Genomic DNA, 26,228 nt, shown 5'->3' with positions numbered 1-26,228 from the left:
GCTCCACGTGAGAAAGTCTGGGCCAAGCTAAATCATTTAGTTTCCCTACTGGTCAGCTTTCCACTAAGGTAACAAGGTAAGAAGACTACATCCTGCCACTCCCAGAAGGCAATCTCTTAGTAACAGTCATGGTCAATGTAATGTTGGAAGAGAACAGGTGAGGGATGAAAGTATGCTTCGGGGTGAGGATTACAGGTACTATATTTTTCTTTTCATTACATTTTCTGTAAAATGATTACCTTGTGTAATTAAGGTTCAGTAACCAGACCCCTGCCATCATGTTGCCATATCCCATAGGAGCTCCGTATCTATTTTCTTTTGAATGAGTTATGAACCCTGAAATGCAGGATTTCTGCAGGCAGAATTCTCTCATTTCCATAACCAATCATGCTACATCATCATATTCAAAGACTGGGCTGACCATAAGTATCTCTTTCAGCTTATTCAAATTTCTAAGACCAATTTAAATCATATTTGTTGGGAAAATGATGCACCAACCAAAACATCCTAAGCAAGGCTATTATACAACACGTATTATGCATTCTAAGCAAGACCTATAGAAATCTTGTAATTCATTCATAGCGTCATAGGCTGTAGAATCGGGTAGCTATCTATGGTGAGCTAAGGGCAAGGCCCCGAGGCAGTGAGGCATAAGACAGTAAATTTTCATATGACTGTGAGAATCAGAAATATGATCCTACCTGTGGAGGACAGGTGGGTGGCCCCACACGGAATAGAGTCGTGGGTGATGGATGACCGCTGGACACTATGGAGGAAACACAGAAAAGTTTGTCTGTGACACCACATTGGTGGTAACAATAACCACTTTACATGGAGTTTTTACCATAAGCCGAATATGCTTCTGCTAAGTACGTTACTTTATAAACATGACTTGTAATTTTCAAAACTTTCACAAGAATGCTTAACGTTAAACATGAAGATGGCAACATGGTGACACTTTAAATAACACATCCAAAGCCACGCAGCTAATAGATGGTTCAGCTCGGATTTCTCGGAGTCCCACCTACTCCACAGTATGTATTTCCCATTTGTTAATTACGAGAAATCAAAATGTTCATGGGGATTTTCTTCACAGGTGATTTGTCTTTGATTTCTTTAGGGGATATTTAGGTCAAACCCTTACCTACTGGCCCTGGCATTTCCAACACCCGAACAATCAGTTAAGCTCTAAAATCCCAATTCCTGTGATAAAGTATTTCACTGCTTATCACTCCCCGCTGCCTCATTCTTTTCCAACTATATCCAAGAGGAACACTCAATGAACAGTTGTGACCTGGAGCTGCATTTTAGTGTGCAAAATATATGGAAAATTAACCCCTCCCACGATGAATTATTGGTAGAAATCCATCTGGGTTCAGTGGTGCCATGATCTCATGTCAGATTTAATTCCATAGTGCCTCACTGTGAAAACCTTCATTTATTTATATAGCTGTCATGCAGGGTCTCTAGTCCCGCTCCCCCATAAGAATGCAGGATATGGTGAGGCCAAAAAGGAACACCCACAGAGCCATAGGTAGGGGAGTCATACCACTATACTCTCTCTGGCGGCTGGATTGGAGACACAGGAAGCAGGAGCCACAATCGGCTGTCTGCTTCTCTGCCAAGGAACCAACCAACTAGCGTAGCCACGGCAGTTACATTAGTAGCCAATGACTGACTGGCTACAGCTGATGGCCACCTGATCACAGCTGATGGCCATCTACTACTACCTGAGCCAGCACCTTTCCACGTGAGGTCAAGAGCCTGGAAACTGCTCTCTGGGACTCTGTGCCCACAACATTCTTTGGTTTTCTTTGATAAAGAATACAGAGAGGACTTTATATCAGTAAAATGAAAATATCCAAAGGATTTCATCATCCATATGAAAGGTGCAATTAATATAACCCCATGCCCTAAATATATACATTTACTCTTTTATTGCAAAGTTGAGATAAATCGTTTTCTAATTCCATCTTTTCTATGTTCCATTTCTCACATCTGTGCATTCTTTATGATATTTTTGAAATATAAGGAGAATCAATAGAATGAAGGATTGGAGGAAGGAAAAGTATTCTGTTGTTGTGCTGAGTTCTTTCTCCATTCTTTCCTGTCTCTTATTGAATATGAATAGCCTTATTAGGAAAATCCTAACACATACGTTCCCTTTGTTCTTTCATTTTCTCATGCTCCATTTTCTAAAATCCCATGTAATCTAAAATACTACATTGCTTTCCCACATAGTTCTCCAGAAGTTTACAACCCTGCATGCCCAAAAAGTCCCCAAATATACCATCACGGAAAAGTATTTACATGTGAAAAATTATGTGATTTACAAATCATTAATAGTTCAATACTAAGAATCAAGAGTTCAATAGTAAGAATTCTTACTAATACAGATATCTGGGGAACGAACGACCTGTAGTTACTGCCTAGCTATTTCCCAGTGGATTTCCTGTAGAATAAGGATTTTTCCTTGCCCTGTCAGATCATATCTCCTACACGGACTTCCTGAAAGTGAACGATATATGACCTTGACAGTATTAGTAAATGTGAGAAAAACATTCTTGGTTCTCATTCAAGATCATAGAAGTATGCCATTAAAATACTCTCTTCCCTCTTTATCTGGATAATACCACAAAGCAGAGTATGCTTCCATTTTAAGAAAAATATTAGACAAATTAAAAAAAAAAAAAAAAAAAAACAGCTCTGACTTTCATAGCATTAAAGACTGCATGATTATGCAAAATACCAATTTTTTCAATATTTTATAAACAAGGACACTCATCAAGTTAAATCTATTTGGCAAACTTCTCTTGTGAGGTAAACACAGTCCATTTATGATTAAAAACATAGCATTGTTCATGTTTTTGATAAGACAGACCTCAATGAAATGAACACATAGTTTAATCAGTTGTTTTAAATGGTAATGTTTTCCATTCTTAAGCAATTAACAACAGTTCATTTAAACAGCAGTGCCTTTTGGAAGTATTTTTAAGCATCTTCCTTACGGTCTTTTTCTTTCTTTTGAAAAACGAGATATGCTTTGATAAACTGTATAAACACATTATGCATTATTAAACCTTAAAATTATATGCTCGACAGATAGCATATAGTTCTCTCTGGGGATTTATTTCGGTCTGTGCAACTTATTAGTTGTGATTTCATTGCCAGTGGCAAAGCTCAGAATGTTCTATAAATTAAAACATTTGGCTATGGCTATGGGAAATTCTCCATGATGAGCGGGGGCGGGGAGGGAATGGGGAACAAACGTAAGTGTTTTCATCCAAAAAAGAAAAAAAAAAAAAATCAGTGCTGGCTGAACTGGTGCTTCGGTTTGTTTATCTCAGAGACTGCACATTCCAAACAATGTAGGGATCACAGTAATTTTAGAGCCTGTGTAGATAAATTTACAACTTAAATCACAATGTTTACAAAAGACTATGTAGAGCAGTACACCTTACTTATACCAGATGCTGGTAATCGGGACAGAGGGCGAGCAGTACAGTCAATGGTAACTTGGCTCTTCTTTATGTGGACTCCATTTGCCAATTTTTTTTTTAATTTATTTTTTTTTATTTTTTATTTTTTGGCTAGCATGGACCTGCTATTTCTTGCCATCATCATCGTTTACTATCTCTTCATTTTCTATTTCATGATTATTTTTTTTGGAATTTATATATATGTACATTTCCCCATTGGCCTTTGCAGAGCAAACCAACATTAGTTTCTGAAGTGAATACATTTCACCTGTAAGGACATAGACAGTTGATTTCATATGCATTGGTATTGTATTAATATAAAATTCAGCTCAGGCACCCATGTTTGTGACATTAAACATGTATATATACCATTGCTGCAACTTACAGCTTTACACAGGATAGAAATGATCAAGATGAGTTCATTGTAAATACATTACTATCGACGCATAACTAGCAAGGACACTTTGAAATGATCTACTGAGCCCCAATTAAACTTGCCAAATAATTACATGATAATCACGGCTCTCATCAGCAACTGTTGTAAACTGATGAAATTTGACTCAACAGAACATGTATAAATTTGCACATCTGGCAGCTGTGGCAAACACAGGGCTAGCAGCATTTCTGCAGTCGCTGTGAAACCACGTTGAAACCAGCCTGCTTTTCTCCTTTACAACATACAACCTGGCTCTCTTTATTTCTCCCTTCCTCGCTTCTTCCCTTCTCCTCTTAGTTTCCTGACTCTCCCCAATCTCATCTTTATGAGAAATTTAAACATAGTACATATAATTCATGTTACTCTGCCATTAAATTCCGAATCTAAAGCATTTTATCTTTGAATGTGGCTTTTGTAAACCTAGAAATATAGTACACAGGTGCACCCATTTTGTTTTTCAAATTCTATAGTAAACACACACAGTGTCCATTTTTTATAAACTAATTGACAATAGATTGACTTCAATTACATTATTTATTTTTCAGATTCTGAAAAATCAGAAGTACTTCCGGTTTCCTTACTTACTAAAGAATTTGTCCTCACATACATCACATTCTCTGAGACCTCTTTCTGAGCGAAAGCCATAAGTATCCCTTCTTTAGCCTGAATTCACATGTCAAAACTATTTTAAAACCGAGTATCTTATATTTGGAAAAATCACACACCCACCTATCCACCCATTCTCACCTTTTTTCCTACATATAGGAGGGGTGCACAGTAAGACAAAACAAATGTGGGCAATTAAGTTTAGTTCATCCATTGTTTGAAATGTGGGAGTAGGCGTGACAAAAATTTTCAATTTGTATCATGGCTTGCTGTTTATAAAGAGCTTGCCAATATATTTACTCATTACACTGGAAAAATGAAGGCAGCAATTATATCTACTTATTTCACCATTATATCAGCAGCTCGAAGTAATATTCTCTGTATAACGCTTTCATGACATGCATCGATTGTACAAAAGGGTCTCTGTTATGGAATAGCTTTACTTAGTTTATCAGAAGTAGTTTGGTACTTTTCAGGAATCAATAGATTCCTAATAAATCTACATTACTGAAAATTTTGTAATCCATGAATGGGAAATGAGGAGAAAAGTATATGTGGAGGAAACACATGGGAAGAAACAACAGTTTGATCATTTCTCTCGAGTGGTGCTTTGGTTAAACATTTCATTGTTTGCTTTGGAGATGACCTTAAAACTCATTCGTTCTAAGTTCCTGAGAGTACAGATGAGACAACAAAGCCTCAGGGAGGTAGTGAGGGCCTTGTCCGAAGGATTTCCCATGAACCAGTTCAGTGCTCTTTCCACTGCCACGAGCATTTATGGAAGGACCGTAGTAGAGTGGAGCAAACAAAGAATTAAAATTGGAGACCTCAGACGATATACTACTTTTGTCATTTACTGGCAAGAAACTCAGTTCTGCTAAGTGTCAGTTTCCACATGTAGACAATTATAATTATCTTGTCTATCCTGGAATCAGGGCAGATAGGATCATCAAAAAATATACTCTCTATGAAAGGGAACTGAACTCTAGAAAATGCTTTCTTTATGCAAATACATTCAATTTTATACTTTTATAGTACATAAATGCATTCCCAAACTAAATTCAATTATTTAATCACCATTTTCTATTTGAACATTTCCCTCATTTCTCTTATTTAGCATGTAGTGATTCATTGAAAAACATTGAACACAAGCCATAGACCAAACACAATAGTCCACACAGGAGATGTAAAGTTAAAAGAGAGATTGCTTTCCGTTCAGAGTTTATTTTACTTGGCTAAGCTATGTTCAAATTCCAAATGCTTTCATTAATAAATTTTTCATAGTCACAGATTATACTCAGAGCATCGTCAGTGCTATGTAACCAGATGAAGAAAGAGTATGAATGAGCAGGGATTTGGGGCAGAAGTCAAACTTACTTTCTGCCTTTTCCTTAAGTCTCACAGATAATCCTTAACCAAATCCTGCTGGTTCTAAACTCCTTCCAAGCCAGTCTTCTTTCCGTCTCAATGTATCCACCTAAGAGAAGGAGCCTTCAGAGTTCACACCTAAATGTGAAGCAAAAGAAAGAAGAAACTATATAATAAGAGGGAGATAGAGAAAAGAAGATTCATATGTGAGGACTACGTGGGAGGAGGGCTAGGGTGAAAGATAAGGCAGGCTAAGATTAGAAGGTAAAATGTGGAAAATATGTGTAACGTGGCCCTTATTATGGTGTGTATTAAAATGATTTCTACTATGCCATATCATCACACTTTTAGACTGAGACAAATAATGTTCAAAATTACAATCATTTGTGGGGGGGCTATGGTAGACTTTTGGAATGATGGGCGAAGGTGAAAAAGAGTTGAGAAGTACTATAAAGATGCTCAATGTATAAGAAACAGGGAAGGTTCTCACCAATGACCATGGAGATGTGTTTAGAAACCAAAATATCTGCTAATTTCTCTTGGAATCAACCTCTGATAATGGTACATCAACTAAGCATTATCGCTGATATCTTTTGTGTTACCATCTTTTGTGTTACCATGCATTTCAGTATGGAGGAAAATTATGGGCAGTGTGTGGATAACTGTCTATCAGAACTCAATGCTGTAGGTTTCTGTTTTGAAGACATATATTGCTGCCACCTCACTTCATTGAGTTTGGTCTTTGTCTACAATTTCTTTCAGCTCTTCATCCCTTTTTGCTGTTTTCTTAAACCTCTAATGAAGACCACTGGTCACTTAACCTATTGCTTTTGTTTCTTAGCTTTCACTCTGCCTGGGTTCTGTTCTAAAACAAATAACTAATTTTTTTTATTATGACAGATATTTATATTCATAGCATATTTATGAAAGTAATTCACACTGTTTTAAAAAATTATGCCAATGCTCATAATAAAAAGTGACACGTCACTACACAGAGAAAAACACAAACTGTAAGCATTATTCATTCAACAGAAATGTGCCCACTCTCTTGGGATAAGAAGTTTTAATTCTTCATAATCTAATTCTGAAGTAAGTTCTTGTAAAGCTACTGTAAAATTTAACACCTCTAGATATCAATCAACGGGCACCCTGATAAGATAAATGAAGAGTTATTTTTACCAACTCCCTTTCCGTTTCTCACTTCCTCCAATACAGTTTTATCACTTTTTTCACCTCTCAACTGAGAACCATTGTAACTTAAATAATTTACATATATAAACAGTCCCTTTACATTTCTTCAATTTAGACACTATCTTTTGATTCTCAGTTTTGGAGTAGGAAGATAGTAATATCTATCTCTACCTCCCTCATTGCTAAAACAACTAAATTTAACCATATTTTCATTTACTTTTACATTTTTAATAGGTCTTGTAACTATAATTGCTTTTATGCTTAGTCTTTAGGGTCATTCAAATAGCTGAAACTCAACAAATATGTTTGCGTTATTGTATGTTTGGCCATTACTATTATGTTATTACCTGTTTCACTGTTTAATATTTCACAGCCAAGTATTGAGACTCATTTCCTTTGACATGTTTGTTTGTTTTTCATTTTATGGGGTTCTAATTGCCTTCTATTGTTGCATTCCCTCATTATTTTGGGGATACTTTAGTACCTTTTCTTTACCCTTCACTTTACTCCATGAGAAATATGTTTGAAAATTTGAGTTGGATAATGCTGGAAAGAAGGAGAACAGTTAGGAGGCGTCTGCCCTGTCCAAGCTGAAATATTAAGGAAGCTTAAATGACAACAGTGACAGGAGAATCAGCTGAAATCCATTATTATTATGAGGAAAACACCTGGAAGCTCCTGCTCTCCAAAGAGTGTGTCAGTAGCATCATTTTGCATAAGGAAAAGTATTGCATCAGATCATCATATTTTCCATCATGCAAGTCCTAAGATTAGAGACCATAAAGCCACTCTAGGTCAGAGTAATTTCACAACTGACAAATATGGTAAACACACACACACACACGCACACATTAAATAACTATCAGTATAGTAGTATGTCACAATTTTATGGTATTTTTAATAGCTGCACTAACATTTTTATTAGTTTTTAAAATTAAGTCACAGGGATAAAAAAAAATCCCTGAATTATAATGAAGTAAGTGCTTTTTATAATATGCATCCTTAATAGACAATAATTAATTGGAGCGTGTATGTATTGGGGGTGTGTAGTGGTTAGTATTTGTAAAGGATGACCTTGACCTGGTTTGTGAGGCCTCTAAAGCAATTACTGTAGAAAGGGAGATGGAGAACAATGGCAAAACAGAGATAGAACTGCTTGAATTAGTCCAAATCACAGACATTGCTCAGCAGCATTAGATGACAGTTAACTTTTAATGAGGGAAGACACGAGGTAATTAAATCTTGACATACAATTATGAAAGAAAATATCAGGTAACAATCTTGCTATGAAATAGAAAAGAAGAGAAGGCATTTTCTGAAAACTTGCCTGATGCTCTGTCATCTGAAACTATTCTTTATGAGTGCAGGGTGAAGGTCAGGAAGGTATCTCAACTCCATCAATCCTTTGGACAGTTACAAATGACCTTTCGCTTTCCATAAGACATTCAATATTCTGAATTGGAGGGATACATTTTTCTGTGTTTAGAAAATGGCAAAATTGAAACCTTTCCTATTGCAGGAGGTGCACCTATGTGGACTCTCTTGGACAGCCCGATTGTCCCCAAGGCTTGTTCAAGCTATGACCTCATTTGCATGAACTACCTAATCTACAGAGATAAACGTGAGGTTTATGTTGTGTCTCAGAAACTGTTCTACATGCTCAATAAGTTTTGCTCAGGTTTTAAAAAAAAAACAAACAACAACATCGGCCTGTGAAAGAATGATAATATGTCCTTTAAAATGCCTGAGTAATGTTTAACTTCAAAGACAATAATAGACCATCAGTTTTTCATTTAGAAAGCGAATAAGGGGGTGGTGGGAGCAAGGTCTTAGTTCTTGAATTGTTTTCCTACCTGATAGTCTTTAAAATGGTGATTTTTGAGCAACAATGAAAATACATTAAGAAAGGTTTAGTTCAGAACTAACATGTTTGCTCTAACAAATTCAAATTTTTCCAATCCTTACTTTTTCTTAGTTTTCCATATAAAAGGTCACGGTAATGAAGCTGTCATCAACGTATGAAATATATAACACTACAGCCACTGGCTAAAATTCATTTATAGGTACCTTAAGATAACACAAGACTTATACTATGCTTATGAATAAGTGCATTGTGACACGTAGTTACAAAGCGATCAGCATTAAAAATGCGTAAAACACTAGTTCAAAGAGTAAGGCATTTTAATTTTCCCTCCCTTCCATCCTTATTCCTTTACTATAGGAGATTACTATGGGAGATTCCTTTACTGTAGGAGATACATGTTCGAGATTGATCTAGAACCGGGGATACCGCCAGGGAACAAGAGAGACACCATCTCTGTCCTGTGGAAATCCCACAGTGGCCAGATGAAGACGTATACAGGCAAATACATAAATAGTATTATTCCAAATACTGCTAAATCCTTTGGAGAAAATAAAACAGGGTAATAGATAATGTGAAATTGGAGTGGAGGACCCCACTGTACTGTGGTCAGGGAAACTTTGAGTAAAGTGTGTTCTCTTGCCTGCAAAGCTACTTACTAGAGTTGAGAAACATACTTGTATGTCATCTAATGAGTAATTGATTGAGGTTTTGGTCACTGATTACATTCTTCCCAAAGCCCTTTCTCCAACTGAACCATATACTGATTTTTACTTTTTCTCATTATTTAGTCTTCTAAAAGGAAAAGGGAGGTTTTGTTCATTGACTAATATTATAGATTACAGAACATTAATTCTTACATTGCTTGCGATACAGCGGTAAAGAATTTAGTATGTTTTGTGTGATAATTTTCTAAGTTTAATTTGAGAAGTTAGTGCAACAGATGAATGTTTTCATTTTCTAAATGTTGCCTTTACATTTTTAGGTAAAGTATAGGATTTATTAGAAAATTATGCAAAAATCTCATCAGATATTATAGAAAAGACCATGTTCTGCTCTAAAATGTTCTTTTGTTTTCTGAAGATTACATGACAACCATGCCCTTTCCTCTTGGATTTCTATGTGATATTAAAGGTTTACCTCTGAGGGACAAAGAATAATTTTTGTTGGCCAAAAAACAGATGCAGACAACTAAAGACAATCTCAAAATAAAAGACAAACCAAAAATAAAATAAAATAAAATAATTGATGATTCTTAAAAAGTTAAAAATAGTTTTGAAATTTAGTTCAAGGAAAATAAGGTTACTCTGTGATAAATTGTGATGCGTTCTACTCAGAGTATATAGTTGGCGTCACGTTACAAAGATTTTGTATGCAATGCAGTTACTTGTCTCACCTCAGCGAAAACACTTCAGGTTTTAAAGGCAAATGAAACCTAGTTCAGAAAAATAATAAACTTTAGGATTAAAACTTAGTTGTAGCAAGATCTTCTATTTTCAACAGGAAAAAGTATTTTACCCCTTGTACTTCAGATTGACTTCCAACCTACAAATAATGGTTTTGATTTTTGCACACTGTAGGCTGACATATAAACTAGTCTATAGGCAAATCAGACTCACGTGAATCAGAGATCTTAGCCAGTATCAAACTTTCCTAAAAAGTTCAAGGATACAACTCATAAGGCACAAGCAACATAGAAAATGGTCTGGGATCTCCAGCGCCTCTCTCAGGCTGTACCCTACATATAGTCATGGGAAGAAGCCATTTTGGCCATGAACTATCTCCATTTTGTACTTTGCTACATGTCTTACGTCACATTCTCCAGGGAGCCATGCAGCTTCAGGCCACATGGATTTGCAGATTCCAGGTTTGGCATCCTAGCCAAACAGGCTTGTCCTGGTATATTCACAGATAAGGATAATACCATTTGCAAGTACCAAATTTTCTTTTAACAAGAGGTCTATAATTAGCCTGTTTAGAAGAAGATTTGACTGTGGCAAATTCTTTCTATCCCAGAGACATCACCCTTCCATACTCTTCAGCCAGGAAGTGTGTGTAAAATCGAGCTTCCGTTTAACCATTCATTTCCCATAAGCAAACTGCTACACCCATTTCAAATTCTTTATTCCTGGTGCATATCCATTGGTAGAGGAGCCACTTTTAACCTGAGATGCTGAGGGGTATTTCCACCAGCACACATCTGTGACAAGGTACAGACACTTGTTTCTTCCACTAACGTCCTCTTGCTCATCAAGAGGAAACCGAGCTCCATCTCAAATAAAAATGATCATTGCAACAAAATCATTGTTATAATTCATAGAAACTAGAGTTTCATTAATGCTCCTGTACATCCAGCTTGAAATTTATGACAGGTGACGTGAAGAAAATAATTCTATCCAGCTGCCTTTCTGTGTAGATGAAGAAAACCTAAGAGAGAGCATGTATTGGTGAAGGGTTCAACTCTAAAGTCACTGTGCCTGGATTAACATCTGGCTTTGTTCCTTAAACTACCTGATGTTGGAAGAATTATTCAGTCACTACTTGGTTCATTTCTACAACAATAAAGTGAGAATTATAATTATACTTGATACCTAATGTCATTATAAGAATTAAGGAGCAGCTGTTCTCAGAATATCACCACCTTAAGTATCATTGCAGGCTTCTGTTGCATTATTCAGTTCTTCTATTTTAACAGACAATTATCAAGATACAATTATACTCTGGTAACTTATTCTCCCATCACTTGAATGCTATTGTTTACATTTCACAATTTTATTTTTTTTTATGTTTCTATTATGCTAGAGGTCTCATTGACAACAACGGGTTAAAGATTCCAATGCCACAAATTGAAACATAATTTTAATTATGAAAATATGAATATAGACATCAAACAGATAGTATTATAAATGTTAATAAGAATAGACGTCAGTAAAACTATGGATTGCAAATTTTTGTAATGATTTTGCAATGAGCATAGACTGTCATTACTTTCCACAAGTAGCTGAAAGAGAAACAAAGTACAAACAAGAAATAGGAAACCAGTACCAAAATACTGTATTTTATCACAATAACAATCTGCGTATCCCCAGTATCCTGTGTGATTTGGTCATAAAATGTTAATTAGCTGTGTCTGTCTGTTCAAAGTACACTGTCTAGTCATCTGATTGAGAAACTCCAGAATACTTCCCAAAAAAATGCTTTTCTAGATTAAATGAATGTTGTCCAAAAAGGTAAAGAAGAAACCAAAACTACACCAGCATCAAAGTCACATTCCTGTGACAAAAAAAGGCAGATACAGTATTTCCGAGAAGTTCATGAAGCTACTGCAATATGAATGACAAACTTGCCCAGAGAACAAGATGTGTATGGCCCATTGGCCGGACTCCTTCACCAAGTGTATGGTTGCACAGGACATAGCACCAGTGGCATTTGTAGCAGAGGAGAGCAGGCTGTGGATTAGATGGAGTAGCTGATATCTCTGTTTACAGGTGGATGATTCAACCCATGCCGACTATGAACCTCTCTTAGCAAGATGGCAAACTATATGGGAGAAAAATAGTATGTGAAAGAATGGTTTATTTGCTCTTTTATAATTGAGAAATCATAGCCTCAGGGGGGTTTTCTATTTTCCGAATTTTGGTGAAGGTATGGATAACTATTAATACTTACATTTTATTTTTAGAGTCATGATGCTGACTGGGAAAAGTACTTGGGATCCATTTTAATGGGACATCAATCACTCAAAAGGAGTCTGCCCTAAATGAACTCTCCATATTGTCCTCCCAAAAGAATATTTGGAAGGCACCAACAGAGCTTTTGTAGTGTGGTTTGAATGTTAAAAGAAATAGTAAATCTAGTGTATTATAAAGGGACTAAATTCCAGTCACAGCTAACAAGAGTACATTTTTTCAGCGTCCAGAGAATTCAAAGGTTTGCTTTTCCATTTTGAAGTATGTGTCTTGTGAAAAATCCTCGTGCTAGTATGTAAAATGGATAAAATATAAACATTTCTTCATGACACGGAAATTGTCAGGAAAATATTACATCCAAGTGGCCTAACTTAGTAATAAATACAGCATCTTAAAATGCCTGAATCTAGGGCCAATATGTCATGCTTTTAATGTTGACAATTACACTTGAGCATTGAAAAAAGATAAGCGAATAGCTTGATCAAGGACAGTTTAACTCTTCTGAAAAGTGAATTCTATTTTTTTAAAAATCTCTGGAGGAAAAAAATAAACACATATCAATATATGGTATTAGTTGTCGATGGCAGCTAACAAATTACTACACACCTATCCCCTTATCACATATATCTTGGTTTCTGTGGGTCAGGCGTCCTGGCTAAGCTTACAAGGGTTCTCTGCTCAGGATGCCTGAATGCTGCAATCAGATATCAGCCAGACTGTGTTCCTATCTGGAGGCTTGACCAGGGAGGACTCTGATTCTGAACTTACTCAGGTTGTTGGCAGAATTTATTTCCTTACAGCTGGATGATGGAAGTCCTGTATTTTTTTGCTAGCTACCAGCCACGGGCTGCCCTTAGTTCCCAGGGATCATTCTCAGGTCCTCGGCTCTCTCCCACATGGGAGCTTATTTCTTCAAGGCTATCGGGAGAGTCTCTCTTTTGATTAATTTAAAGTCAACGTATTAGTGACCTTAATTGTATCTGTGACATCCTTTCCCCTTGCTGTGTAATAGAATCTAATCAGGAGCGTCATGCGCTGTCCTCTTCTCAATATTCTATTGCTTTGAAACAAATCACATGTTATTTTCTAATTTCTTGAGTTGAATGCTATATTAATTTTTAATGTTTCAAGGGTAAGTAGAACATGGACCCAGATGACCTCTTCTACTTTTTTATTAAGAATTTATACTTTTCAAGCAATTTTATGCTCAGAGCAAAACTGAGAGGAAGGTGCAGAGATTTCTCAGACAGTACCCTTTGTTCCCCCTACGCACAACCTCCCCTAATATCAACATCCCACACCAGAGTGGAACATATGTTACAACTGATAAATGTACATTGGCACATTATCACCACCAAAGGCAGCAGTTTACACTCGAGTTTACTCCTGGTCTTCTAAATTCAATGGGTTCGGACAAACGCATAATGACACGTGTCTATCACCAGAGCATCATACAGAGTATTTTCACTGCCCTAAAAATCCTCTGTGCTCTGCCAATCGGTCTCTCCCTCCTGTCCTCTGCCCCCAACCTGGGTAACCACTGATGCTTTTTACTGTCTCTCTAGTTTTGCCTTTGCCAGGATGTCATGCAGTTGAGATACTACAGTATGTACACTATTCTGAGTGACTTCTTTCATTTACCGTTTCCCCCAAAATAAGACCTAGCCGGACAATCAGCTCTCTTTTGGAGCTAAAACTAATATAAGACCCCATATCATATCATATCATATCATATCATATCATATCATATCATCATATCATATCATATCATATCAAAGACCCAGTCTTATGTTATAGTAAAATAAGACCAGGTCTTATATAAATTGTTGCTCCAAAAGATGCATTAGAGCTGATTGTCTGGCTAGGTTTTGTTTTATTTTTGGGGAAACACGGTAGGATAACATGCATTGAAGTTTCCTCCATGTCTTTTCATGGCTTGATAGCTCGTATCTTTTTTTTTTTTTTTTTTTTTTTTGTGTGCTGGATAATATTCCATTGTCTGGATGTACTATATTTAGGTCTTTGATCCATTTTGAGTTAACTGTTATGAAGGGTGTAAGGTTTGTGTGTAGATTCATTTTTTTCTTTTTTTGCACGTGGATATCCAGTTGTTCCAGCACCATTTGTTGAAGAGACTAATTGCTCCATTGTATTACTTCTGCTCCACTATCAAAGATCAGTATTCTATATTTATGGGGGGCCATTTCTGGGATCTCTTTTGTGTTCTATTGAACTATTTGTCTGTTCTTTCACCAATACCACACTGTCTTGATCATTGTAACTTTGTAGTGAGTCATGAGGTTGGGTAATATCAGTCCTCCATCTTTGTTCTTCTCTTTCAATATTATTATTGTGGTGATTCTGGGTCTTTTGCATCTTCATAGAAACGTTGGATTCTATTTGTTGGTGTCTGCAAAATAATTTGTTGGGATTTTGATTGAAATTGCATTGAATCTATAGATCAAGTTGGGAAGAACTAACATTTTGATAATATTGAACTTTCCTATCCAAGAACATGGAATAACTCATTTATTTAGTTCTTTGATTTCTTTCCCCAGAGTTTTGCTGTTTTCCTCATATAGATCTGGTACATACTTTGTTAGATTTATACCTACGTATTCCATTTGGGGGCTACTAATGTAAAAGATATTGTGTTTTCAACTTCAAATTCTGTTTCTTCATCGCTCGTATATAGGAAAGTGACTTTGTTATATTAACCTTGTTTCTTGCAATCCTGCTATAATCACTTATTAGTTTTAGTGTTTTGTGTTTTTTTTTGTCACTTCTTTCAGATTTTCTACATAAACTGTCATGTCATCTGTGAACAAAGATTAATTTTTCCTCCCCAGTTATATACCTTTTATTTCATTTTCTTTTCTTACTGAATTAGCAGGTACTTCTAGTACAATGCTAAAAAAGAGTGGTAAGAGGGGACATTCTTTCTTTCTACCTTGGCAGAGATTATTACAACCACTTAATTGTTTAGTCATTCAGATCAGGGTTCCCTTTGTCTAAATGGTGCTGGAATCACATTGACACATTATATTTACTAGTCTATGCAGATCACAACTCTTCCATTGTGAAAATATTGCCTTGTGCACATTAAAAATTGAAAATAACTTTATAAATTAGCTCTAGACACAGTTTCTACTACAGAGTCCACTCAGTTCTTTTATATAGATTTATATTACAGTGTTTGCATTCATCTTCAATATTGCCTACCATGCATTGACTCATTAGAACATGGCACATTTTCTAAATTGTACTATAATAAATGTCAAAATTCTTATTCATGGTCAAGGATATTTGGAAAATGTTGTTATTTTATATTCCCCTCTTGGAATTTCAAAGTTCACATTAGCCTTTATAAGCTCAGAGAAATCTACTAGGAGTAAACAAAATTTAAATTGCTTTACTTGTTATTTTCCAAATAGAAGTGACCATGTCACATTAATATTCCTCAGATACAGCTATTTCATCTTATTCACATAATTGGTTTTTCCGGATAACTTAAAATTAATACATAAATGTACAATAAATAACTTTCAAAAAAGTTATGACCAATTTTGTGTTGTATATGTATCATTTTACTTGACAAGTTTTCTTGTCCTCAGTATTGCACCCTATGAATTTTTCCTCATCACAGTTAAGAAAGTGCTTATTTTAAAACTCAAACTCAAACGTGATCATGTCACTCTCAGTCCAAAGATGTCAATAAATGTCAACCATCTTGAATTGGATGATGATGGCTGAAACTCTTAGCATGACAAGCATTATCCTTAATGACCTGCGTTACCCTACCTCTTCAGATTGACTTTATTTATTTATTATTGTCTCTCACAGAGTAAGTGGTAATGGTTGGCTTTCTTTTTTTATTCCCTCTTTTCCCTTTCTGAGCAGTGAGGCCTTGCTATGGCTATCAGGGCTACCTCACTACCTTGCTTCTCTCTTTTGTGCCATTATACATATTTTCCTGAATTTCTCTAGATATTAGTATATTTCAAAATTTCTGGGCCAGAACTTCTTAAATTAGTTACCTACATTCAGAGTACATACATACTACTCTTCAAAGCATATTATCTTTTCAAGATAACTCACCTATCCCTGACATCATAAAGTCTCTGGATGTGTGGAGTTTATATCCATGGTGATGGTTAACCTAAAATTTCATGACTTTATTCCTTATGAAATGTATGTAGTTGTTGATGTACATGAAGCTAGAATTAATAGTAATAAAAAATATACTAAGCACCTTTTCACTTATTTGAACAGAGTATTTTTGTGTATGTACAGAATATTTGCAATACATGGAAAACAGTGTATTTAAATATTGTCTAATATATCAATGTAAATACAAAAATGGTTTATCTTAGTAGTACTTTTTCTGACTATTATATTTAAGTCATACATCATTGAAAAAACTCATGTCTCATAAAGAAGTATAAAGGAAATTTGGGTGGAAGAAAACTTCTTTTGCAAAATAATCTCCAGCTAGACCTAATACTACCCAAATATTTGCATTCTCTCCTTTTTTGTACATTCACCTTTGTATACACAATGCCTGAAAGAATGTCTATTACATTGTAGAAAAAGTATATATTTTGAATAAATGGATGAAAAATGGATGGTTCAAATTTTGAAAGACATATGTCTCAAGATTACCTACCCTTTTGAGAACTTTTATTCTCCACAGCTTCAAAGTCATAAAGTTTTTAATGATAGTCAGCAAACTATGTTCCAGTTAAGGCTTCACTGATTTAATTTCTGTTGATTGTAGTCCCTATATTTAAATTATTATATTCAAATATACATGGCCTATTTATTATAAAAAGGATTTACATTTGAAGTTGTCAATTGAATTTTTATGAGCATTATGGATGTAATTTTCCTTGTTTCAGGTTTCTTCTTGAATGAATGATAATACCAGATTTGGTTAGACAAAGAGATGTCATTAGTGAGTAAATGGGCGTTTTTCCAATACTATATCACTGTGTTTTTTGTATATGTCACACAATGTGCTAATTATTTTGTCTGTATTGCTTATTTAAATTCATACAACAGCCATACAAAGAATAAAATGTCTCTTCATACCTATGGAAGATGAAGGTTGGAATTGTTAAATAAATAATATGAAGCTACTAGATAGCAGATTTAGGATTTGAGCCCAGGAAATCTCTTTCTAGTAGTTATGCCGTAAAGTACTACACTGTTTCCTCACTCAGAGGAGGTACTCCATATTACTTCCCAAAGTAAATACAGACCCTACCACAGTATCTGGCACAGAGGAGGTACTCAAGTAATTTTTTTTTGGTATTGGATGCTTAATCTAAAGCAAAGTTTGCTAGAATATTAAGTACCAGGAATACAAACTCATTTTTTATAATAGAAAGGATGTAAAAATTCTGTACCAAAATGACTTCAGATATTCTTCTTAACTCCATATAGACATAGAGATCTACAGATACCCTGGACCACCAGAAAAACAAGGGTGTCCTAGAGCAAATTAAGCCTGAAACATCACTGGGGGCAAATATGACAAATCTGAAGCCGTCCTACTTTGGGCACCTCATGAGAAGGCGAGATCTTTGGAAAAGACAGTAAAGCCGGGAAAATGCAAGGCAGCAGGACAAGAGGCAGACCAAACATGAGATGGACTGACTCCGTAAAGACTCTCACCATAGGCACAAGTCCACAGGAGCTGAGCAGGGCTGTGAGGACAGGACATTGTGTATGTCACTTATTCATAGAGTCGCCAGGAGTTAGAACAACTCAACGACATGTAATGCACAGAGATTTATAAGATTATGCATTTGACAGAAAAAAAATACACACTTATTATCACAAAACTTTTGAGTCCAATGCCACCTCGTTGGATTATGCAAGATATTCAGTTTTAATATTTAAAATGAATTTTAAAAACTATATACTGCCATTGTATGTAAAAAGTAATACAGAGCTTTTATCTTATAAAATTTTCAAAGTCATTTTTAATATTAAAATATTAACCACTGCACATTTTCATCATCTAGTCAAAATATACAGGATTCAAACTCTACACATCCTCCCCCAAATTTAAATCAATCATTGACATGATTGATAGAAAACAAAATTTTAAAGGTAATGTTAATCTTTTTATGCACATTTCTAATCTCTTTAAGAAATTCAATATGCATATTTCTTCCATAACAATCTTAAATTACCCACTTTTTCTGTCCCAAAATTGTCCCTACTTTTCAATATAGTCTTCATTGTATATTCTATTTATATCAGTAATAGCATTTTCCCCACAAATATGTGATTCTCTTACATTCTCTGTTTTATCCTCTTTCCATGGGCCTACTTCAAATTAAATTATCATAATTAAAGGTTACATTTTAAATGTTTTTATGCCCTATTTAAAATATGCCTATAAAGATGTTTGAACTAACATGAAAAATTCACTCAATCTCCCTCCCCATAATTCTTTCCAGGAGCTGAGATACCAATCTTCTTGAGTCATCATAACCCCTTCCAGTATATTATTCACAAACTTTACTCCTTGAATATATAAATACATCTTTTTTGAGATCTGTAGAATCTGTACATATCTTAAATATCGGTCCTGGTAACATCATATATCCTTTCAGATCACACAATTCTTTTATATGAGTGACTAAAGACACTCAATTTATAAATAAGGGGAGGAGATTAGACTTAGCTATTGATATGTATAAATAGCAACCAGTTCATAAAAGACAATTTGCCTTACACATCATCAACAACTGCTGTAATTCAAATAATCTTAGAAGGCATCGATGAAAGTAATTCTTTAAAATAGAACTGAAAGCAAGTGACCACTACCCCCTACTACATTTTTTTAATAAAATTCTTTTTCTTGATTTAAATTTTCCTTTATTTGTCCTCATCATGAGAGTTTACATGTTTATTTGTTAAAGTTATGACAAGTGGAAGTTTTATCTATCTTAGGTCAACAGTTTCATCAAAAAGTATCCCGAGAGGTGATAATGACGCACATCTCTACCTAGGGCTATCTGTATATAATAAAAACAAAAGTATTTAAATCAGGTTAAAAGCCTTGTGGACACATAAAAAATAAGAAGTAAAGCACTGATAGATGTTACAACATGCATGGACCTAATAAAGATTATGCTGAGTAAAAGAAGACAGTCAGGAAGGAACACAAATCGCAGGATTCCATTTATATGAAGTGTCCAGAAGAGACAAAATCGGTGATTGGTTGCCCAGTGCTGAGGGTAGGGATGTGATGTGGCGGTCAGTCAGCGTAAGACTTCTTTTCAGAGTGATGTATATGATTTAAAATTAGATTATGGTGTAGTTTTACAAGTCTACACATATACTAAAATCCAACGAACTGCACAGTTAAAACAGATCAATTTATGGTACATAAATTATATCTCAAAAAGCATAGGAAACTCACCTGACCCCCCAAAAAATATCATATACGAACAAAGGCATTAGAGGCCCAGCAACTGTGGAAGAAGATACAGAAGAACCCTGAAAAGATTAGTGCTTGAATCGCATTTTCTCTAACCATAAATTTTCTCCTTGACTCATGTTTGATCATATTCTCAGCTGGAAATGGTGACACTGAATTATCGGTGAACACCTTGAAACTATTGAGTGGAGATTGAATCTCAAAGGTTTTAAGGTGAAACCCAATATTTAACACAAAAGTTAACTACCTGATGTTCTTAGAAAACACAAAAGTGTTTTTCACTTATTGTGCTGTCATTATGGATGAAAAAAGTTTTTAAAACTTTCACTGTCCCCAGTGTCTGTATGATAGTTTTGTTTTCTTATCTGTTGCCTGCAGAGAGCTCAGAATGTAAAGGTCAATAGATGTGCTGACAGTGTGTGATATGGTACAGGGATTGCATTCTACTACTTAGTTTGTGGACATTCATATCCTAGTTAGCCCAGAGAGGTGAGTCAGTATAAACTTAGTGAATTGATGAGTAGAAGATGGAAAGTACTAGTGACTAATGCAGCATACGGAGTTGTGAAGGTAGCTGAAAGAATGTTTTTGAAACACCTTTAATTTCTCAAACCAGGGGTGCCGTGAATCGGGAGTAGTGGCTCTGATTGTACAGTAATTCAACTCCATAGTGAGAAAATTGCTCACCAAAATGGGGTGAATTATCTCTTCTCGAAATACGAAGGTTCCAGGGCACTAATGTACTGGAAGTGATTATTTACCGAACGTCATTCTGATCTTTTGAAGTTAATCCAATTCACATGGTTAAAAATGTGTATATCTAGTGACTATTTACGTTGGCTAATACCATCTTTTCATGTTAAATTTATATTTAAAATATTTGTGTTAGTGGATTTGCGTAGCTGCTGTTTTACAACGACTGGATATATGCATAGTAAAAAAAAGAAAAATGTTAATAATTAGGGAGGGTTTTTCTCTTAATACTCTTGAAATGAAATTTTACACAAGACTTTAAAAGTTAACAGTTGCTACCCTGGCAGCAAGAAAAGAAATAAAAGAGCATAAAAAATGAAAACAGATCTTCCATAGAAAATATCTGGTTACTTGTTCCTCTATAAAATTTGCTAGTTGGGAGTGCCGACTGTGTTAATGGAGGGAGCGATTTTAAGCTGTAATCAGGATTAAGCCTCCATAAGACTCTTCATTTTTCTTTTCCATTTGATGACAATTTTCTGTAATTAATATCAGTCCTTTTTTACATCAACCAACTGCCCTGATATTACAAATAGAACATTGTGCTCTAGCTTTAGGTAAGGAGTAAATTAAGAACAGATGAATTCTTAATAACAGTCCTCTCACAAAATGTTCATGATTATAAAACAATATAAGTAAATAATTAACGAGGATTTGGAAACACAAGGAGAAAACTCATGTGACAATGCTTGGTGATTTTTCTGAAATTCCATTAAGTTCATCTGGGCCTATGTATTTATTTACACGAACATGCCCAGGAATCTAAAAAATGCATTGCAACATATAAGAATCAAGTACATGTCCATTTTCAGATGAATATAGTCTATTTTAATATCAGAAATACAATTTTTAAAAGGACACTCAAAATCAACCAAATACTAAAATTTTAAATGAGGTTATTACTCATGAACATGAAATATTATCTTCCCTTTGTACACATGTAATAAAGTATACAAAGAGGACATAGAAAATTTTTAACTTTTTGTTTTTATTGCTATAGGAAACAAAAGAATGAAAACTTATATATCAAAATATTGCCAGTGGTCATATTCTATCAGAAGATAAGAAAAAAATGTATATTCAGTTATATTGATTTCTTTTCCTTTCACTCATTAATAGCTTCTATGTTATTTCTGTGTAATACATGTTTTTGTTGTATTTAAAATAAATACATATATTCAAAATAAAAGTTTCGGGATCATACACAGTTTGAGAATTTTGCTTTGAAAACTTTTAAAAGCACAAAAGAATAGAAATATGAGTTTTAAATTAGACAAGTCTTTTTACTTTTGTCTCAAATCAAATAGTTAATAAGGGTTTAAATGGATTTAAATGGTTCTTCATACTGGGAAATGTAAGTCTAGCCTTTAGTGAATAAATGGAATTAATATTATTAACCAATTAAGTAGAACTGAACTAAAACAACATCATATAATAGAAGCAGTAGGATGAAGTGATACAAATATAAAACATATATATCATTTAATTCTAATTAACAGCCAGAATATGAGTATCCTGTCTCTGGGTTTTGTTTCACTACAATGGGGATCAGTGACCCAGTCCGGATCGTACATATTACTAAAAAAGTTATAAATCAGGGCAATAACCTTGCAGCTGAGACAATGAGTGCCTCCTGGAACCACAGAATGAAGGAATGCAATTGATAATAGAGTGATGGTGCCCCTGGAAATTTCAACTCCTCCTGTTACGTGTCAATATGAAACGAAGATGTTTCTTTTAATCAAGAAACGCGATTTATCACCTTAAAAAAAAAAGTCTTCCTTGAAACCAAACCCTTTCCCCTCCATACAGGCAGTAACTTCACCACTTAAAACTTAATAATTTCTAAAAACATATTATTATGTTCATTAAATAAGAATGATCAACATAGGGGCAAAGGTGTCACTGGCTTATTTTGTCATAATCCCCAAATAAATGTTACTTTGTCTGGTAACAAATCTTTAGAAAATAATGTTCACATGAGCACAAAGTAAATCTTTTATTAAGTTATGCAATCCTTTTGGAAGTGACAATGATGATTCATTAGCAAAAAAATCTTTTTTTTTTCTTTTTAATGTGTTTCATTCTGTCATCTGGTCTTGAGCAAAACTTGCAGAGACTATATTTTAAAACTTTGTTTTACCAACATTTTGAAAACCCTGCCAAGCTTTTTGTTTAAAGTATAAAGTGATTGTAAGTTTTAGGTTTTTAGAATTCCTGAGGGGCCACAAAAGGAAAAAAAAATCTGAACCTTTTAGGCTTATAAAAAGTTGAAAGTTATGCAGTACTTATATTTGGAGCAGACTCAGTTGAACAGTCTCAGGTTACTGCCTGAGCTTAGTAGAATAACAAAATATTGCTACTGCAGAAATAAGTTACTCTGTCACTGGGGAACGCCAGAAGAATACACTTACATTTGAAAGAATATCAAAGAAATCCAACTCAGAGTTGAAGCAAAACCTGAACAAAAAAATAAATTGCTTCATGAAAAAGAAATAAATAGGTGAGAGGAAGTAATTTAACTATGTGTTTTATTTATTTTTGATAATAAATATATATGTGAGATAAAATATTTGTATAAAGAGCACAAAATGTTTTTGTGTTTTTCAGTTCAAATAAAGCCTATTTTAGGCAGCGAAACACGTAAGTGTGGAATGAGCTAAATACTGGAGTTGAATTCCAACACCTTTTTTTTTATTTAGGTGGTATTCAGTAAGCTTTTAAAAGCATCAAGTGTACTCATGATTATATGCAAAGCTTTGTTGAATAAATATTAAATCTGCTGTATAAATCAAGCATGAATAAAATGCCTGTACATTTAGTTATACATTACCTTTTAAAAATAATTTCAAAGCCCCAGATTCAAGTTTTCAGGCTTTCCATTTAAAGTTCTGAAATAGACCAAAGATCATGAAGGTTACATGTCCAATTTATTAATGTCTGCTTTTATAAGTCAAATTGTATTTCCAGTGACCATGAGCTTTATTACTGAGTAAACGCTGTTCCAGTTTTGTGTACTGAAATCCTCATGTTTCCTGAAAGAAATATTTACATTTCTATGTTCACATGCTTATGGAGGAAGATTTCTAAGTTAGGGCAACCATTTCAAAAGAAAATGGCATTGATAAAGGTATTTGAACGATCAATCACATGCCTGTGTGTGCTTCGTCCTACATTACTAATTTTTCAAAAACTACAATTTGACATTTGCATTCTATTTTATAGCCATCTTTACAAAAATCATTTAGAGACGATTTCCATGTTTAACTCATTTCACTCTTCATGGCTAGTCCTTTATAGATGGATTTTCCATTCATTTGTTCTTTACTATTTTACTATATAATTGAGTCAGTATATTAGTTTGCTAAGGCTGCTGTAACAAAATACCACACACTGGGTGTCTTAAGCAGCAAACAGGTTTTGTCTTACAGTTCTGGAGGGTAGGAGTTTGAGATCCAGGTCATGGGCAGGGCTGGTTCCTTCTAAGAGTGGTGAAGGATCTGTCCCCCTGTCTCTCCGGCCTCTGGTTATTTGCTGGCTATCTGACATTCTTTGGCTTCTGCTGGGTCCTCCAGCCTCTGCCTTCATCTTCACATGGTGTTCTTCTGGTGTGTGTGTGCGTGTGTGTGTGTGTGTGTGTGTGTGTGTGTGTCCAAATACCCCCTTTATAAGGACCCCTGTTGTATTGAGTTAGGGACCCACATGAAACATTTTAACTAACAATATCTGCAATGATCCCATTTTCAAGTGAAGTCCCATTCTAAGGTACTGGGGGTCAGGGCATCAACACATGAATTTTGGGGGTGATGCAATTCATATTCACATTACAGTAAGTATATCTTCAATTAAATAATTATTTGTGGAGTAATGTGGATAATATGTTTTCTAGTCATATCCCACTGGAAAAAGTTTTAGTTCCTTTCATATACAAACAACCACGTTGCTGGTTATAAAATTTCTGAATCATTTTTGGATGAAAAAATGTTCAAGAAGATACTCTACGATCACCTGATTCTGAAGCCAGATTGTTTGTATTTCCTTTATGGACTTTGTTGTTTTTGCTCATCTATTTGAAGACTTTTAGTTTCTGTATCATGGATATTATTTCTTTCTAAAAATTACCTGCTCCATAGTAAACCAATGCAATCTGTGAAATCTGATGGCACTAGTTAGGATAATGGTTTTGCTCTTGAAACAGCCATGGTTCACAGGAACTTAAACTTTCTAGAAGTTTCTTATTTATTTCTCTTTTATAAATGTTCTTCTGTTTTCAGGGCTTTCTTCCATGAAGTCACCAGGGGCCCACACACAGTATGTCTTGTTGCTAGTCATTCTCGATATCCAGAGTCCGTTTTCTGGTCTGAAATGCTTATTTCACTTGCTGCCATTTTAACCCATTCTAGCTACAGAGAGAAGAAACAGAGAAACTGCACAGGTTGCTGTTGTAAGGATGGTATTGTTTAAACTTTCAAGCAAACCTGCAACCATTGTACTCCAGAGGCTGGCTTTAAGGGACACTGATTTGAGAAAGTCCATGATAATTTGGTCTACATGAGCTTCCCAGACTAAAAAGAGAGAATTAGTCAAATATGACAAATTATTACTACACTTTTAAAACCCAGACATGCTTCCCTTTAGACGCAGACATTTACATAAGAAAGGTTCCTTTATTTAACTCGTAAACATACCCAGCTATGTGTTCAGCTGCCAATCCTTGCATGTCAATTGACACATTTTGCCATCTAAGACCATCCACTGATGAAAATTATTTTAGTTAATTTATTTATTAATTTTAGAATGCCATATATTTTTCAGTTACCTTGATATACTCATCATTTACTATATAGTTTTAGAAGTTTAAGACCACCATTAGATCTTGATTTGAATCATTCATATATGTTGCAGGGGTTATTTTCTAATGCATTTTTTTCCCTCATAGAAAAAAAAAACACACCATATTGGTAGCAAATTTCATTTACTGAGGAACTCTTGTGAATCTTTTATGATTTATATAGAATAGGCAACATTTATGGCAGGCTTACTGTTTGTTAGAAATGTTTTTAGCACTTTAATGGCTTACTTCATTTTACTTCCATGACAATTTTATCAGGTAAATTATTACTCTCTCTGACACAGAGTGTGGGAGGGGAGGTCCAAGATCATACAGATGTAAAACAGAGATCACACCCCCTCAGATGTTTCAGCCATGAAGCACCTGAGCTTACTCTGAGACAGGTTAAACTAGATCAATATTTTCCACGCCAGAATACAGAAGAAAGTGGCAGAGGGGCAGAATGGGACTGTGCAGGGCCTTACAATCTAACTTTCAAACACAACTCTAACTTCTTCCAAAAAGCTGACTGGCAGCATAAAACTGCCACGGGAACTT

The 26,228-nt window shown here is 34.9% G+C and overlaps 1 long non-coding RNA gene across 1 annotated transcript in view; it reads right to left on the bottom strand.

Annotated features, from left to right (window-relative positions):
• Positions 1–701: 701 nt before the first annotated feature.
• The window catches only part of LOC109444085 (uncharacterized), an 816,445-nt gene continuing 790,918 nt past the window's right edge, over positions 702–26,228 (bottom strand). The window contains exon 11 of the long non-coding RNA XR_002136786.2: positions 702–766. This is a non-coding gene — a long non-coding RNA (uncharacterized LOC109444085). The remainder of the gene's footprint in view (positions 767–26,228) is intronic.

Source organism: Rhinolophus sinicus, linkage group LG14 (genome assembly GCF_036562045.2).
Source record: "Rhinolophus sinicus isolate RSC01 linkage group LG14, ASM3656204v1, whole genome shotgun sequence".
NCBI lineage: Eukaryota > Metazoa > Chordata > Mammalia > Chiroptera > Rhinolophidae > Rhinolophus > Rhinolophus sinicus.
The sequence above is the reverse complement of the archived record's forward strand: the minus strand, read 5'-3'. Positions and strand labels throughout refer to the sequence as shown.